This window comes from Asparagus officinalis, chromosome 1 (genome assembly GCF_001876935.1).
Source record: "Asparagus officinalis chromosome 1, Aspof.V1, whole genome shotgun sequence".
Taxonomy (NCBI): Eukaryota; Viridiplantae; Streptophyta; class Magnoliopsida; order Asparagales; family Asparagaceae; genus Asparagus; species Asparagus officinalis.
In genome coordinates this window covers 132,124,089-132,140,938 of record NC_033794.1, presented here as the reverse complement: position 1 = coordinate 132,140,938, position 16,850 = coordinate 132,124,089, and the positions used below count along the sequence as shown (strand labels likewise).

General features: G+C 32.0%; 1 long non-coding RNA gene across 1 annotated transcript; it reads left to right on the top strand.

The window, feature by feature from the left end:
* On the top strand, nucleotides 3,688-5,067 carry LOC109828206. The gene is made up of 3 exons (XR_002243633.1): nucleotides 3,688-4,503; nucleotides 4,584-4,666; nucleotides 4,930-5,067. It is a non-coding gene; the product is annotated as an uncharacterized LOC109828206 (long non-coding RNA).

The following is a 16,850-nucleotide window of genomic DNA, read 5'->3' as shown; positions in this document are numbered from 1 at the left end:
TTCTCCTTCAGGTGAAGCTCTTCTTTTGCTATCTATCAGTATAGCTTAACTTCTCTTGACGAACCATCTATAAGCCTTATGGTTTTTAGTGATGTCTTATGAGAGTCGTTAAAAAATGTCTTAAAAATTTAACGAGGTAATCTCTTTTAATCTTCTCTACATTATTGTTCAATTAAGATCATTCTAGGTGTTTTATTTCTAATAATATTACGTAATTTATTATGTATTTTAGGAGGAGTTAGGGTTTCTAGACTACAGTCTATTTTTATTAATTCGATGTAAGGTTTCGTTTTGTTAATTTTGATATTACGTGTTAGATTCTTCGAATCAAAAATTTTTTTCTTTTTTTTTGGATTGAGTTATTCATTGAGCTGTTCTTCATTGTGATAACGTTGTAATGAGTGACAGTCTCATCATATGATGTTGTTACTCTTAATTTCTCTACTTGAAGTTATTAACTTCTTATAAATTAGCCTAATTTTACTTTGATCGATCCCTTCGACCCCAGTGGCAGTGTAGGTAGGAGCATCAACATCAGTGGAGAGAACCCGAGTCACGGTCCTGCTCTATTTTTTTAACTTAAAGTTTGGTTTTAGATAAGAGACCCAACTCAGGCTAATGGCAGAAGTTTAAAGGTTCAATTTATTATTTTTATTTTCGCTAATTTGGACTGTTTTTGCACTGTGGATTTAAATATCAGATTTTCAACATTGGGTTTTTGCTTAGTAAATATGTATGACTAGGAATGCGTTGCATTATTCTTCATGAAATTCTTAACATTTTGTGGGAATTTTTAGGATTTGAGCTTATCGTTTGTGATTCAGATTTATGTAGGATTGAGAGATGTCACCGTATATGATGCAACCAATGAGGATGCAGTCAGTGTATGTAAGCATATAATTTTCTAGATGTATTTACTTATTTTAGCAGTTTTGAAGTTCTCACTTTTGTGATTTAGATTTTCTTGGACATTTGAATTTTAGGTTATTTTCCAAAAAAAACTTTGGTACAATAATGTTTTTTAATCAATTTATGGATTTTATCATTTAGGCTTTTGTTATTTTTGGTCACATATTTCAAAAATAAATTGTCAATGCGCACATGAAACTTTAGAATTAATCACTTTGCTATTACACAAAACACAATTAATGTAATTAGATTTTGTCTATATTTTTCTACCGCAACAGATTAACATAAGGACAAATTTTCAAAACCAACCCTTTCGGTTTTTTATTTGTAAAAAACGACCTATTTCAGTTTTATTTGCAAAAACCGACCTGGTTTCAGCCTCAGCGCTGAAACCAGGTCGGTTTTTGAAAAAAAGTTTCCGAAACTTCACGGGAGTTGAACTCCCGTGAAGTTTAGCAGCTTTTAATTAAACTGCTAAACTTCACGGGAGTTCAACTCCCGTGAAGTTTCACAGTTAAAAAAAATTGAACTGTGAAACTTCACGGGAGTTGAATTCCCGTTGTTTTCAGCGAAAGTTGACTCCATTGTCGATTCCATTAAACTTTAATTTGTTTACACGAAATTACAATGAAAATAAATGAAAATACAACTCTCGAGAAAATAACACAGAAATTGTTTATCAACTCCTGCTTTGTGGGACTTTGCCTATGCCGTGAGTGCTTTGGCTCGTTGACCACCGATTCAAAGATCGTGAGGGTGCTTAGGGATTTCTCCTTCGTTTATCGAAGTCAAGATTTGAAAACGAATATCTTATCGATGTAAGATGTCCGTTCTTTCAAAGATCAAGTCTGAGCTTAGATCTCTAGGAATCACCGAATGATGCTTGTCAAAGGGTGAAAGTTCTCTCTCTTCTTCAAAATCACTGGAAGCTCAAGCCTCTTCTGCTCCAAAATGCTCTCTCCTTTATTTCGTGTGTAGGGAGGTATTTATAGGGGTCTCAGTGCACCACAGTTGAAACGGGGGCTAAATAACTGACCGAGTGTTTTCTCTTTGGCCGCTGCAGTCTACACTGTCGCGGCTATTGGCACGGCATGCCGCGCCTTAGCCGCGGCACTATGTGCTGTCGCGCCTTAGCCGCGGCACTACGTGCTGTCGCGCCTTAGCCGCGGCATTATGTGCTGTCGCGCCTTAGCCGCGGCACTATATGCTGTCGCGCCTTAACCGCGACGCCATGGGCTGCCGCGCCACCTTGTGTTGCCTGATGACGTGTAAATTGTTCTCCCATATTGTTTTGAGTGGTATTTGTATGCCTGCAATCATTTTTCAACGCCTACACCCGTGAAGTTTAGCAGCTTAATTAAAAGCTACTAAACTTCACGGGAGTTCAACTCCCGTGAAGTTTCGGAATTTTTTTTTTAAAAACCGACCTGGTTTCAGCGCTGAGGCTGAAACCAGGTCGGTTTTTACAAATATTTTCAAAATGAGTCGTTTTTTACAAATAAAAAATCAAAAAGGTTGGTTTTGAAAATTTGTCCATTAACATAATCCAAAAAATGTATGAATTCCTTAAATGTGGACATTAGCTTTTCTAATTATATTTATCAATAATTTTTTTGCTTATCTATTGACAAGTTTAAATGTGTTGATAGGGAAAAAAATATAGTTACATTTGATGCGAAGCTCTACCTTTCTGTGAGTGAGTTTCTTTGTTACACTATTTGTATCCTAATTTCATAATACTTGCAATTTGCAATAAATTTATGAAATGTTGGAATAAGTGGGAATAAAAAGCAGAGTATGTGACAATGTTGTCACACAATATGAACTCTTCCATTGCTCGATTTAGGCATATCTATATACTATTACTAAAAATTGTTACCCATTGAAACGCCACCTGGCAATTGAAACGCCACCTGGCAATTTTACCCTTTCACCGCTTCGTCCTCTGCAATTCCCAAAATATCTCCTTTCACCGCTTCGTTCTCTTTATTTCCCCAAAAAAGGACAAATTTTCAAAACCAACCCTTTTGGTTTTTTATTTGTAAAAAACGACCTATTTCAGTTTAATTTGCAAAACCGACCTGGTTTCCTGGTTTTTGAAAAAAAGTTTCCGAAACTTCACGGGAGTTGAACTCCCGTGAAGTTTAGCAACTTTTAATTAAACTGCTAAACTTCACAGGAGTTCAACTCCCGTGAAGTTTCACAGTTCAAAAAATTTTGAACTGTGAAACTTCACGGGAGTTGAACTCCCGTGAAGTTTAGCAGCTTAATTAAAAGTTGCTAAACTTCACGGGAGTTCAACTCCCGTGAAGTTTCGGAAACTTTTTTTCAAAAACCGACCTGGTTTCAGCGCTGAGGCTGAAACCAGGTCGGTTTTTACAAATATTTTGAAAATGGGTCGTTTTTTACAAATAAAAAATCAAAAAGGTTGGTTTTGAAAATTTGTCCCCCCAAAAAATCACCGCTTCGTTCCTTTCGTCGATCTCAGAAACCAACTCCCCAAATCGCCGTTTCTTTCCCCCAAATCACCTCTTCGTTCCCTTCTATCTCAGAAACCAACTCCCCAAATTGCTTCGTTTCTCCAAATTGCCGCTTCCTTTCCTTCGATCTTAGAAATTGTGCTCTGCCTCGAGAACCCAGGCGTCGCCGAACGATGATACGCCTATATAGTAAGCGTGAGAGTCATATCACCGCATCCCTTCTTTCCAAAGAAGGCTATTGGCAAAAGTCCTGCCGAAGACTGCTACAGACAGCTGTCGGCGTCACTGGAGGCGAAGGTCGTCGGTGTCACTAGAGGAGAACAGGTTATATGTTTTATATGGTCATTTCTATAATTAGTGACCAAAACTAAGTAAAAAATTTATTATTTAGTTGTTCTTCTTTATTGAGTTGCAGACAGAAATTGGGCTTAATTTACCTTAAGAGATTTTGTGATCATTTTATTTAATCAACATCTCCTTCAACTTTCTTTCGTATGGCCAAAAATATACTGTTGATATTTTCCCTTATTTTATCATCTTGAGACCTAAAATGGAGTATACACTTTATATTTTGCCTGATTTTATCAACTTTATCATTACCTAAAACAATTTGGTTTATCGCTGTGGTCGTGCACTGTCCGCAACTATAATACACCCCTTTATCTTTATGTTGATGGTTGGATATATATGTGGATTTAATTAAATTAATATTATAAACTTGCACAGGAACTCTGAATACAGCAAAATTCTGTGAAACCCCTTGACGCTTCATCTTCCACCTCTTTGTATTCCGGGCAATCAAAGCATACCCATTGACGCTGATCATCTTCCACCTCTTTGTTATATAATCATTTTCAATTTATACGATACTTGAAAACAGAAGAAAAGCCTTCGCTGATCTGTGATTGACACGTCTGTCAACCCTCTCTTTCTCTCTCTCAACGTTCTGTCTTCTTTTATATCCAATTATTCTTTTCTTTTTCTCAGTGACCGCTAGCAATCTATCTTTCACCGAATACCCTTTTTTGAGTCGTCGAGCCTCCGCCGCTTGTGATCCCCTTGCCAATGGCACCGACGCTCCTCTCGCCTGCGATCAGTTTCAAAAAGCAAAAGGGTTTGTGATTTTATCCCTATATAGGTTAAGATTTTAGCAAGATTTTGTCTTTATGTATGTTGTTTTTGTGTTTCATTTAGATTGTTAGCACCAGTTAAAGTTAACAATGGGGACTCGAATTTCTTTGAAAGGTTCAAGTCTTTGCAATGCTAACATTAATGAGGTGAGTTTTTTGTCTACTGATCATATTATAACTTCTTTATGATTTATTGTAGCTTATGAATTGCCAGGAGCTTCATTGTGATATCCTGGAGTTTTTGTCTGCTAATAGGGATTTTATTTTTTATTACTTTTTTTCATTTTGGTTTAAGTAGCAATGGTTAGCACAATGGTGATGATCACATTTTATTACAATTTTATACCCTCATTATCTATTTTATATGAATAAATATACCACTAATAACTATTTTTTATCTTTAATTACAGGTTAATGAAGAATAAATATCAACTTCTCATCTCTCAACAAAAACCCATTGATTAAATGAAGAAATGATTCAAGAAGTCAAAGTGAAATTTTTGAATTTGTGAAGGCCCAAAGCAAAAAGATTACACAAGGGAAATGAAGACCGGACCTTGGATGCAAAGAGTGGAATTAATTGGACTTGGTTGCAAAATGGTTCTCCAATCAAAAACTTGATTGCTGCATGTGTACAAGTGGGCCGAATTGCTTTAAATCAAATGAAATGCTACTTGTGTACAAGTGGGCCGGACTTTGTAAATGAAATGAAATATGGACTTGTGTACAAGTGGGCCGGACTTGCTTGTTTTTCATTTGCATTTTGGGAAAATCATCATGGGAAGCTTCATTGGGCCGAACTACTATGCTTGACTTCATTTGTTTGTGAAACATTTTGTGAAAATCATATGGAGCTCATTGGGCCGAAAATTGATTGTTGCAAAATTGGATTTTGATTTTTTTTTGAAAATCAAATAAATCATATGGGCTAAAGAAGAACCAAAAAACAAATTCAAATGTGGAGATTGTTGTTTGGAGCTCAAGACAAATCCAATGGCTCATATTCATTGAAGAATACTATAAATAGGGGTAGAGAGTGAGGGGTTAGGAGTGTGAAAATTTTGTAAACTCTTTTTGGAGAGGAGGGCTACTCTTAATTGAGAAGGCCTTCCAAAAATTGTAACTTTAGTTGCAATTAATAATAATAATTTTTCCTCTTTTAAATTTGTTCTTTCTCCTCTTGTTGAATGATGAGGATGGAGATGAAGAGCAATTTGAAGGTTTGCATTTCTTTTCTCTTTTATTTCTTTTTAGTAATTTCTTTATTATTGCTTATTAGTTAGATTTAAATTCATGCTTGTAGTGTAGATTTAATTTCTTGTCTTTTTATTTCTTTTTGCACTTTAATTTGTAGAGTAGATTTATTTTTCTTGCATTTAATTTCTGCAATTTATTTTGTAGTTTAGATTTTTATTTTCTTTGTAATTAGATTTATTTCTTGTTCATAGTTTAGATTTTTCTTTTCTTTTTAATTTTGTAATTAGTCTTCTTTTTCTTGTTTTTATTTCTTAAAGATGTGAATTTAATTCTTGTAGGAAGTTTAGAATTATATGAAACTAGTCTAATTTTCTTTATATTGTATGAATTATTCTCTTGCACTTAAAATGTTCATGTTTAGGATAATCAACTAGAGAACTAATCGGTAGAAGAAGAATTTGATAATCTATGCTTATCTTAAATGGTTTGATAGGTTATGCTTATGAATTCTAGGATTATTATCATGTTGTTGTTCTTATCATGAATAGTAATTTTAACTTAGATGATAATTTGATAGGTTACACTTTCCTTAAATGGTTTAATAATCTATGCTTAATAAATCTAAGTTGAAATATGATAAAAAGAGAATAGTTTATATTTTGTAATTGAAATTGGTTAGTGGATTATATTCTAGATTTCTTACCTCTTTTGAATCCTACATCTTAACTTTCTTAAATTTTCTTTTCATTCTTAGTTTATTTCTTGATTTTATTCATTCTTCTTTCTTGCCTTGTGATTTCATTTATTCTTTGATTCTTTCTTCTCTAAAATTCAATTTATTACCTCTTGCATATAAATCAAAACAACCACTCATACAATCATACTTATTCTTTATTCCTAATTGTCATGCACAAAATATAAGAACCATTTCTAATAATCTCTTAAAATCACCTTCCTCGTGGGATCGATATTTTTTATACTATAACTTGATAAATTGTGCACTTGTAATTTTGGTACATAATTATGCCGCATCAAATGGTTTAGAAACATAGATGATAGGCAATGTTGTTTCTTCTAGAGATTCATTTATAAATCATAAGGCAGCGTATGTGTTTGCTAAGTTTGCTTATAATTAGAAAGATGCTATCCTACCCTTGCTGGTAGATCCCATGGTTAATTTGATTGATGGCTAGAAATATTGCACATGTACGCTAAATAATTTTCACTTTTTGAGAAACTACGCACTTAGCAGCTTAGAGAAGGATAAATGTTCCTATTCCCTATTGTTAATTAAAGGGTTATTTGCATTGGAATATCCCAAATCTTGATCTATTTCTAATTTATGTTTTAAAATACCAAAATTTACCCTATTTTTGACTTTTGTGCCCAAAGTTTTTTATGTTTAAAAATTTACATTTTATTGAATCTTGGGATATTTTTAGGTGGAAAATTTTAGGCATAAATTTTTTTTTTTTGGTGTGAACTTTAACTTACTCTTGAGAAAAAGGTTATTCCACTTTAATACCCAAAAGCTTACCTCACTTTTAACTTTAGTAACCCAACAATTATTTTTGCCTAAACAATACTCAACTTTAACAAAATTTAAGTTTGATTCCCTAAGTCCTAAACAAAATTTTATTTGATACTACACTTAAATTTTTATTCAATTATCATTGAAGTTTTAGAGTATCAGAGTTAAATTTTTATTAAATTTTGAGTAACAAAATTAAAAGTTGTTCAACTTTAGTGCACTTTTTGGCAAAATAACACTTTAGGGTAATTAAAGTTAAAATTTAGACAAACTTTTTGGGATCTTTTTGGTACTTTAGGGGTATCAAAGTTAAACTCAGATACTTTAGGGGTATCGAAGTTAAACTCAGATTAAACTAATTGGTTAGGACCTTCAAGTCTACTAGCATGTTGTTTCTTTACCTCATATGCAGTTTGTTGTCATATTATGATACATGCAGCTAAATCTATTTGTTTGATAAATGTTTTCCTAAGAGTAAGTTGGTTTATGCATCCGTTGATTGATCCTATATGAAAACATATTGACATTAAAAGTTATCAATTATTAGTTTGATATATGTTCTTATGTTCAAATCTTCATTCAGTTTGTACTATTGTCACGATTTTCTCTGATTTTATATTAATGTTAGATTAGAACTCTTTAACTTTATTTTCGTACATATATATCATTGGGTTGAATATTCTATTTGAGTATCAATCAATGTAATAGAAGCTAAATCTTTTGATAAAAACACTGAAATTTCATAAGACATTTTGTTTATTCCCATAAAATCGGCTTAAAGAGACCATATTTCTGCTACAAAAGGAGCAACAAATAGTAGGTTCAACATTAAATATTGAGATGTGATAAGCCACTTTAATGAATGAGCTTTGTCATTAATGTAATATCATTTTATGTTTTAGGCATGTAAAAATTAATGATGATCTATAGAAATATTGCAAAAGAAAAAGACAACAACTTAAGCTGATTTTTTGGATAATTAATTCATTTTTTTACAAATTTAAATTTAAATGGTGTAGATAGTTATGTTAGTTCCTTTTTTATAATGGTAGAAAGCTCGGGCAATATTACATGTCTGCAACAAATAATCACATGCTTCTCTAGCAACTATTGTAAATAATGTTGTGGTAGGTGGAAATAAACTAGGCATTTGCAATTTTTGATTGTTCAGTCGTTTGAAAAAAATAAATATTTTAAGTAAGAATGCATCAGTTATGTTGCAAATCTATATTCTATATCTAAAATCTTTTCCCCTTGAAAACGCCACATGACAAACCTCTTTTTCCTATTATTTTACTGTTTCCAAAAAATTCTGTAAAAATGTGGCAACAAATCTTTATAATTTAAAGTCTTCAATCTTGGCTGCAAATCTTCGATGTCGCTTGGGCTCCCATGTTTGCTTCTTGGAAAATGAAAAAATTGGTCTCTATTTGAAGAAAATCTTCGATGTCGCTTGGGCTCCCACGTTTGCTTCTTGAAAATTGAAATTTTTAGTCTCTTTCTAAAGCAAAATCTCTCTAATTTCATCAAATTTAATCTCCAATTTTTCATTTCCCAGGAACATTCATCTCTCTTGACTTCGCTCTGCATTGAATCTTTCTCTCTCAATTTTTATTGGGGTTGAGTCTCCTCTGTCAGTCGCCTCATTTCCTAGGAACATTAATCATATAGACATAGAGACATTTTATCTATTTTGTTATGATAAAAGGGAAATTATATTTTGATTCTTTTTTACAGTTTAATAGTAAGTTAAACATATATGTAGCTTATGTTGTATCATTCTGACTACTTATATATTATTACTGTTTTATTTTACATTCTTTTGCTACATCAATTTTTAAATATTAAACAAATCCGTGCATCGCACGGGCCTGAAACTAGTATATTTAAAACCCCTTAACTTAAGATGATTGTCAGAAAAACTTTCAAAATATAAGAAACCCACCTTAAGTTGCTGGTCATCAGAAAACATTTCTCAACTTTAAGGGTTTTTTAATAAAATATTAAAGTTAAATAGAGTTTTCAAATAAAATCTCAAAGTTAAATAAAAGTTTTGTGATGATTCCAATATTTAAGGGGCAGTTTCTGATATTCTGAAAGCTAAATAGTGCTTTTCAATAATTGTCCGAGGAGGTTTTCTAATATCTAGCGTTACATTTTTAATATGTAGTAGAAAGAAGGATACATGAAAGAGAGTTTTAGCTGCCAAATGTAAATGTGACAGGTCATCAGCCAAAACCGGGAGGGGGGAGGGGTTGATATTTAGCCTTATATTTTTAATAAGAGGTAAAATGGAGGATACATCAAAGGGAGTTTTAGCTACCAAATGCAAATGTGCTGCCAGAGGTGCATTCGGTCCGGATACGACTCAGATATGATACTTACCATATCCATGTCAGCTTATCCATCTCGGATACGAATACGGATACTGATATAGATATATCTTGGTAAAGAAAATTTATAACCATATTCGCTAAATCGGATACGGTTACGAATATACATGCGGATATATAAGCGGATATGTATACGGATACAAAATAGATATGAGAAAAGTATATAGTATTGAGAAAAATATAGTTCATGTGATACAAAAGAGTTCGTTAATATCTTCATTATAACTGAAAAGTTAAGATCAGACATATTGATCATCAAAATTAACCACAAATCCATAATTTAAGGATCGAAACCATCATAAGAGTGTGACTAATATGTATTCGGATATTTCGGATACGGATACAGATATTTCACTATAAAACTATATCCGTAACTATATCCTATCGGTTATAGATTTGAGTAATCATATCTGTATCCTAACGGATGCGGTTACAGATATTTCCTCGGATACTGATACGGTTTAGCATCCCTAGTGACCGCTCGCTGTACCAAGTTGTGGCATGACCGTATCAGGATTGAATCTTCACGATACACACGCATTAGCAACTTCAAGTTTACACTCTTTTTACATGTATAGTGACACGCGTGCTAAGCTTGACCTATGGCAGCCTCTTTTAGCCAAATGCTAATGCCGAGATCAAACGTGTCGCTCTTAGGCTATAGTGATGAGGAATGACTCACCAGCCACGCCCAGTGGGCTGTTAACCAAAGTCCTCGTCACAAATTCCAGGGAGTAATAATATCGATTTAGGTCAGATGTAAGAATTTTTTTTTAAAAATAGACCGGTTTTGCTAAATATTTAGCAAAATCGATCATTTTGCTAAATATTTAGCAAAATCGACCTCTTTTTGGCCAACAGACCAAAAAGAGGTCGATTTTGCAAAACTGATCTTTTTGAAACATACGGGACTACTAGTCCCATATGTTTAGTGGTTAATAATTACCCATTAAACTTAAGCTATAAAACCCACGGGACTACTAGTCCCGTGGGCTTTAAAAAACAGCCGCTCCCTTCAAAAGTAATCGTCGATCTCCTTCACCATCATCATTAGCCATTATATCAAAAGAAGGAGCTTTTTCTTCCTTCTTGTCAGCCCCACCTACCTCTTCTACCCCAGCCCCACCTCGACATCCCATGTAATTGGGCCTGAGTTTTTCGACCCATTTGTCCTAGGTTCTCTGAGAGCACACCCAGCCTTTGAAACTACACTTTGGGGTCTTCAGAGCAGTGCAATGAGAAGCAGGTTCTCTGAGAGCACACCCAGCCTTTGAAACTACACTTTGGGGTCTTCAGAGCAGTGCAATGAGAAGAAGAAGGAATAAAGATAGGGCTTTGAAACTACACTTTGGGGTCTTCAGAGCAGTGCAATGAGAAGAAGAAGGAATAAAGATAGGGCTTTGGATGGAATTTGAAGTGGGTTTGAGGAACCAACCTTTTCTGTTGATGGGTTGCTTGGATCCAAGGAAAGATACCATCTCCTCCTCTCTTTATTGATGGGTTGCTTGGAACCAACCTTTTCTGTTGACGAGCTTGTTCGACGAGACGACATCGCGGATGACAACGACGGTGGTGAGGAGGGAGGAGGAGGCGGCGGTAGTGGTGAACTCGAGGGAGAAGGGGCCCCAAGTTTGTAGATAATGAATAATTAATTTAATCCTTTTATTCATCTATTCTTTTAGGGCCTATTTGGTTCAATAGAGGGTAGGAATAGGATTAGGAATCCTATTTTATTTATGGATTCCAATCTAATCCATAAAAAATTTATAGACAAGTTTTAGTTTTATAGAATCCCATTTTTTTGTATTCTATGTTTGTTTCACCCAAAGGATTAGGAATAGGATTAGGAATCAGAATAAAAAAGAGGAGAGTTGTCAGAAATTCCACCCAATTCCTAGCAAATGGACTGGATTTGGATTTCCAGAAATATACACTGTTTAAGCCACTTTATAGATTAGCAATTCTATAATTTTTTTTGAACCAAACTCAAGATTAGGATTCATTTGGAATCCATTAATTACGAAAACGCCATTGTCAGGTCCAAATACCATTCCTATTCCATAAAATTAGTGAAACAAACAAGCCCTAAGTTTAATGAGTAATTAGTGGCCACTAAACATACGGGACTAGTAGTCCCGTATGTTTCAAAAAGGTCGGTTTTGCAAAATCGACCTCTTTCGATTTTGCTAAATATTTAGCAAAATGGTCGATTTTACTAAATATTTAGCAAAACCGGTCTATTTTTAAAAATTTTCCCAGATCTATCTACCCTTTAAAAGAGGGAGTATTAGAAAAACTTTTCCAACCCCAAAATACCCTTCAACTATTGTAAATATAACAAAGTTATCCCTTTTTATCAAAAAATAAATGAAAAATTAAAAGATAATTAAAGAAACTCAATAGAAATCTCGACTTATTACATGAATTCCCTCTTGAAATCCCTCTTGAAACGTCTCTCTGTAAAAGCCAAAGTCTATGAGTCTGATGAACTCCCCCCTTTGCAGTCTTATAATTATAATTAATAATCCACTATTTAGTTAATATAATTGCTATTAATTGCTAAGCCTTTTCAGTTCCCTATCTCCCTCAACTCCAAAATAATGAGAGTATCAAAATTGGAATATTTACTGGTTCTACTAATTGCTCATTAGTTGAAGTTAAATGGAGCAAAGGAAGCGATTTTCTTGATTGTAAGCATTGAATTTTTTTTCCTTATATTTCATTATTTTTATTTCTTATGTAGTTCTAGGATTACGCATTACAATTAGTCTTAATTATAGCTAATATTCCTTTTCCCCTTCTTTTTTTTATTTTGATTGATGTTAGAAAGGGATCTGATGTAGGTGTGAGGACTCATCTATCAAGGTAACCTTCCTTCTTATTTTCTTTTTTTAGTAAATAAAAGTTCCTGATATGAAGCGCATCTCCTATGGTTTACATATTTTTAGTATTATAAGGCTTATAAAATGCATGTTTGATTTATATTTATAGGGCATTATTAGTGATAGAACCTATAATATAGCAGATATTCTCATAACTGGATCTTTCAGTTATTTTTCTCCTTTTCTATTTTATGATTTTCTTTGAATAAATGGTGCTATTTCATCAGGTAGTTGTATTCATATATTTACTGATTGTAGTTTGTAGATGCCTTATGTCTTGGTTATTGGTTAATTGTGAATCATATTACCAGCTTTAGAGAATCGTCCACTATAATTTAGGAATGTTTTTAGGAAATTGTCTTTAAATAATGCATAGGATGAACATGAGCAATGTATTATAGTTGAAGATGATATGACACTCGCTATTATCATAGATTTGTAAGTAAAACCTTAATGATATGTGTATGATTGTCTGTTACATGACAGTAAATGACTTCTATTATTCCCGAATCATGTGTTTACTTATGAATATATTTATTATTGGAGTATTTCATAAGATCAATGAAATGTGTAGCACCCATGCCTATGAATTATTTTCCCGAATTTAGTTGATGTTGATTTTCGCAAGTCTAAAAGGGATGTAATATGGAAAGAGAATATAAATTTACAGCTTTCCGCTGTTGTCATAGCTAAAAATTATGGTAACTATTTGATTGCCTTTATCCAATGCACTATCATTATCAAGACATTAGCCTATCTATAGAAAACAACATGCTTACTGCTTAGAGTGGAATAATTGCGTGGTTGTTTTGTTATATACATCAAACCTTATTGTTATCTATGTTTAGCAATCATTTGATGAATGAATAGTTCAGTGTGAAGTCTTGAATCTTTTTTTTAAAAGGCTTGAGTCTTTTTTTTAAAAAAATCTTGAATCTTTTTTAAAAAAATCTTGAATCTTTTGTATTCTTCATATGTAGTCTTTATAAGTTCTATTTTATAAAAATTGAAGGTTTTCTTTTTATGTATTTTAATACTGGATTTAGACCCTTTGGCGACGGACAAATCCGTCGCTAAAGGTCGATAATCCGTCGCTAAAATCTATAGCGATGGGAAAAAACAAATTCTGTCGCTAAATTTCCATCTGCGTATTCAGGGACCCTAATTGTTCTTTTGGCGACGGAATTACCGTCGCTAAATATCAGCAACGGGTAATTAGCGACAAAAATTCCATCGTACTATCTTCTTTAAAAAATTTTTAAAAAATATTAGCGACGACATTTTATATTTTTAGCTACGGCTAAATCGTCGCTAAAGAAATATTTATTTTTTTGTTTTTTTCCTTGTCTGTTTTCCGTCGCTAAATATGTATTTAACGATAAAAATTTTGTCGCTAAAGAAATGTTTATTTTTTTATTTTATTTTTCCGTGTTCGTTTTCCGTCGCTAAATACATCTTTAGCCACGGATTTTTCGTCACTAAAAATGACCTATATTTTTTGAAAAATAGTTTCAATATTGAAAAAATCCTGTATAATGTCGATAATAAATATAAAAACCTTGTGCAATCAGAAATATAAATCAATCCCACGCATATAACACATATAACGCATATAACACACATAAAACCATGTGCAATCAGAAGTATAACATTCAATCCCACACATATAGCACATATTTTTCAATAAAAACCTATAAAAGTATACCGACATGTACATAAGAAATATTGTTTATACAACACATCCATTATTTTCAAAGTTAAATTAATCCCAATCAATCCTTCTGATCATCATCATCATCCTCATCACAACTCCACCATGACTACCCCCGGCTCCATCTTGTTTAGAAGTCTCGGCCTGCAATTATAAATCAAACATTAACAAGATTGTGTGACCGTTAACAAGATATTTCTTCCCAAAATGCCCTTTTAAACATATACATGCATCTCATCTAATATCTAATCATCCTCCCTTTAAAAACACGAGTTCGGGAAAATTTTTCTGTAGACAAAAATACCCTTATAAAATTTAAACTATTCTATCACTAATCAATTCTAATTTTTAAATTGTATTTAATGGTTTATTCTAATCCTAATCAAATAACTTCAAAGTTTGAACTATCATAATTCTAATAAAATTCTAACTAAATCAAATTCTAATAATTTTTAAATTAAGTTTAAACTAATATATTTATCCTTAATACAACTAATATATCTATCATTAATACGTGATATTATATAATAAGGATATTATACTTTTTTAAGTTTGAAATATTATAGACTATCTAAAAGTTTAAACTAATTTATCTACTTTGCACGTGTAAATTCATATTATAATTAATTTATTAACAATAATATAATAAGTTTGTATTACAGAAAGATATCATATTGCACGTGCTATGATTGTATCTATCTTTTAATGCATGCATTCACAAAGATAACCGAATTCTTATTATAACCAAATTCTTATTATAGAAATAGGACTCTTCAGGTATAAATAAAGCACCAAATCCACTTTCTTTTCTCACCAAATATTTCTTAGATTTTGAAGCAATTGTCAATTGTTCTCTCTCAAAGGTTTGATCTTGGTCTCTCTCTTTTTTATTTAATAATGATGACTTTTTATCTTTGTTATTTTCTTCTTATTAGAATTAGATTAGATTATTTAAAAATTATAAACTAGATTAGATATTGTTCTTCTCATTTTAGTCAATTAATCATGGTATCTAATTACAATAATTTTCACAACACTTCCATCTATTTTCTTCTTATTTTAGTCAATTAATCATGGTATCTAATTACAATAATTTTCACAACACTTCCATCTATTTTCTTCTTATTAGATTAGATTAGATTATTTTAAAGTAATTATATTTTCTTCTTATTAGATTAGATTAGATTATTTTAAAGTAATTAATTATAATTGTTTGCAAAAGTCGGCTTGATAGTGGGGGAAATAAAATTGTATTTTTTTTTTAAAGTTTCATGCATCTTGTGATTTGTATTTGTGATAATGTAAATTCTATTTAATAGTTCTCGGAAGGAAATCTGTTGGTCCTCTATTTTTCTTATTCATTATCTTAATCTTCCATTATTTGAATCCTTTATCCACTGAACTAATCAACTTTAGTTTCGTATCACCAGTAGTTATCCTCATGGAAAAGTAACATGATGTCAACACTATTTCATTGGATAATGGCTTCGATTACTTTCAATGCAAAGTTTTCTAAATTTAATAAACATGGAATTTGTATGTAAGATTAATATAGACCAATATGTCTCTTGTCTTTCATTCCGCAAAAATACAGAAGAAAATCACAAACACATAAATATAAAAAAAAAAATCAGTTTTGGAGTCTACAGGAATATGCCAAATTCTCTTAAGAGTTTTGATACATACACAAGATTTCAAAAATATATGATATCAGCAAATTGAAATTGGTGTATGCACAAAAAATTGTAAGACCAAGGAAAGCACAATCATGAGACTACATACAGAAAGCGGTGTATACTTTTCAAAACTCAAGAAATAATATCAACTGAAGAAACAGGATCACTAAAACTTTCAAAAGATAACATATGAAAGTATTCCGATGATACAATGAAATCTAACATTTGGCTAATTAGACTAACATAACTTTTATACGTATATCATGCACTCCTTCGTACTGTTTTGCTAACATACATTCTACACATTTTATTTTTATTATATTAATTTATAATCTTTTAATACGAGCTCTTCTCTCATCAATTAGTACAATGCTATTAACTGACAACATATATCGTGAGATCCTACCTTGAGAATACATAATAAGTCCATCCATTACTTATGCAAAGAGATATAAAATTGTTAGAGAATTTAAAAATATGGTGAATACCACTATTCTGGAGTTTGATATAGAATTGGCTTTAGATATTGTACTAGAGCCTCCAAGCATAGTTCTGAAGACAAATATTGCCGCTTGGGTTATGAATTTTTTTGTTCCTAATAGAAGAAAAAGAAGAAAATATTGCATTTTTTGTTATTGTCATAATATCAGCGTTTATAATTTAGCTTGTATTTTTTTATGATTATCATTATCTATTCGGTAAATTTCATTAAAATCCTAATAACTTTCAAAATGCCTTTTTATGTTATTTTTTGTTTTCATATAACTAATTAAAATATAATATATAGCTTGGTATTAATTAATTATATTTTACAAACATTTATCTATGGTGTTAAAAATATTTGCAGGGTAACAAAATACAAGGAGTTATGTACGGAGAGACCATCGAAAAGTTTATAGACATGCTTCGAAAGAATCAAATTATTTTTATTCAAATGGAGA